The sequence below is a fragment of the Panthera pardus genome, unplaced genomic scaffold, assembly GCF_024362965.1.
Source record: "Panthera pardus isolate Hobbes unplaced genomic scaffold, ASM2436296v1 HiC_scaffold_16, whole genome shotgun sequence".
Taxonomy (NCBI): domain Eukaryota; kingdom Metazoa; phylum Chordata; class Mammalia; order Carnivora; family Felidae; genus Panthera; species Panthera pardus.
In genome coordinates this window covers 86,582,246-86,584,856 of record NW_026526721.1, presented here as the reverse complement: position 1 = coordinate 86,584,856, position 2,611 = coordinate 86,582,246, and the positions used below count along the sequence as shown (strand labels likewise).

At 40.4% G+C, this 2,611-nt stretch overlaps 1 pseudogene; it reads right to left on the bottom strand.

Annotated features, from left to right (window-relative positions):
* Positions 1 to 1,497: 1,497 nt before the first annotated feature.
* Positions 1,498 to 2,255, bottom strand: LOC128777369 (60S ribosomal protein L11-like; annotated as a pseudogene).
* Positions 2,256 to 2,611: the final 356 nt, after the last annotated feature.

Sequence of the window (2,611 nt, the reverse complement as noted above, 5' to 3'; positions counted from 1 at the left end):
CTAAAAACTTCTCTTTGAGTAGCTGGATGATGAAGGGTGGTCCAGGGAACATGGCATGGGTAAACATAACTGGCAGCAGACAGGTACTTGGGGAGTCCAGCAGTGGTTCTGTAACAATATATATGGATGTATCAGGATATCAGCCTTAAGGATGGCCCTACTGGTGTCCAAGACTGATCAGCCCAGTCCATGGCAAGTGAATCTGACTTAGCCTTTCTTGTCATCCATTCCCCTGAGTAAGTCATGAAGTAGGTTTGTAATGCAATCTGGACCAATCAGCTATGATTTTTCTGTTTTAAGCTACAGAAACAATACAATACCTTCCCCTCTCCCCCTTCTGCATCCCCATATGTACTGCATTCTTACAAGAGTACCAAACCAGGATTTTTTTTTCAGGGTTCTGATTACTTTCCGAGTTTAGTGGAACAGTTTTTTCTAGATTTATGGTCCCCTTTTCTCCAGGGTCTCTCTACATACTCTTCCTCTTTTTTTAAGTAGACTTTATTTTTAGAGTATTTTTAGGTTCTTAGCAGAATTGAGCAGAACGTGTGTACAGAGAATTCCCATATACTCTCGCCCTCTACACATGCACAATCTCCCCCACTACTGACATCACAAACTAGAATGGTAAATTTGTTGGAGTCATTGAAACTACACTATCACCCAAAGCCCGTAATTTACACTAGGGTTCACTCTTAGTATTGTTCTACGTTCTCTGAGTGTTGACAAATGTAGTATATTGGTACATACCCACCACTATAGTGTAATGCAGAATAGTTTCACTGCCCTAAAAATCTTCTCTATGCTACTCATTCATCTCTCCCTCACCCCTACCCCCTGGCAACCACTGATCCTTTCATTATCTCCATAGTTTAGCCTTTTCCAGAATGTCATACAGCTGGTATCATACAGTATGTTGTCTTTTCAAACTGTCTTCTTTCATTTAGTAATATGCATTTAAGTTTCCTCCATATTTTCTTTTTTTTTGTGGCTTGATGTAGCTCATTTCTTTTTAGTACTGAATAATACTCCACTGTCTAAGTGTACGGCAGTTTATGCATTTACATCTTGGTTGCTTTCGGGTTTTGGCAGTTACGAATAAAACCGCCATAAGCATCTGTGTGCAACTTTTGTGTGGACTTCAGTTTCATCTTATCTGGGTAAATTTGAAGGAGTGCAATTGATGGATCGTATGGTAAGAGTGTATTCAGTTTTGTTAGAAACCATTAAACTGTCTCCCAAAGTGGCTGTACCATTCTGCATTCCTACCAGCAATAATGAGAGTTCCAGTTACGCTACATCCCTGTCCACATTTGGTGTTGGCAGTGTTTTGGATTTTGGCCATACTAATGGGTATTTAGTGGTTTGCAATTCCTTAATGACATATAATATTCAGCGTGCTTATAATATAATATTCATGTGCTTATCTTCCATCTGCATATCTTCTTTTTTTTTCATTGAAAAAATGTTATGGGCCTTTTGGATAGAAATAGGAATTTATATGCCAGGAAGGATGATCCCATCATATTTCTATCGGAATCAGCATATGGCCTCCTCTTTTTTTTTTTAATGTTTATTTATTTATTTTGAGATAAAGAGATAGAGGGAAAGAGAGCTCACGAGAGGGAGTGGAGATAGAGGGAGGGAGTGGCAGAGAAAGAGGGAGAGAGAAAATCCCAAGCAGGCTCCATGCTCAGGGGCTTGATCTCACAGCCCTGCAATCATGACCTGAGCCAAAATCAAGAATCAGATGCTTAACTAACCAAACTACCCAGGAGCCCCAGCACATAACTCTCTCTTTTCTAAATCTGTGATTGGCAGCTTGTCCCCTACTTCTTGTCTGCAGTGTTGACACCCAGCCTACCCAGCACCACATAGGAGCCCAGGCTGTGGATACCAGTGCTTGGGTCATATTTGATTCCCAGATCAATGTGTTCTTGGATCCCAAACCAAAGTTTCCAGCATCTGAGAAGTTATTTTTCTTAATTCATACACTCATGCCTTTACACCTTTCTCCGGAATTTCTTCTGCGTTGGCCCCATGGACTGTGCAGTAGACAACAATCTTTTCATTTCTTCTGATGTCAAAGGATCTGATGGTATATCTAGCTTTGGAGAATGCAGGGGTCTGGCTTTGAGCTGCTCCAGCACCTTGGTTGCCAGGATCAGTCTGTCTCCACTCTCTCAAACACAGACGTTGCGGCAGTTTGTGGATGCAAAGTTCCCACATGGGGTTCTCTTTTTCATCTGTGCCATGGGGTTCTCTTTTTCCTGATCTGTGCCATGATGGAGAATGGGAAAAGCACCTGTATATTTTCTTTAGTGATATAGTCTGTTCAGGACTTTTGCCTATTTTTTAAATCAAGCAGTTTGTTTTCCTTATTGTTGAAATTTTATAGATTCTACATATATTTTTGACAATAGTTTTGTTTTTTTTTTTTATCAGATGTGTCTTTTGTAAACATTTTCTCCCAGTCTGCAATGTGTCTTCTCATTCTCTTAGCAGTGCCTTCCACGGAAGCATTATCCATTTTCTCATTCAAGAAATAGTCTATTCAACTGAGGGGATAACTCAGTAGATGAGAAGATCTCTGCCTTCGTGAAGCCTACAC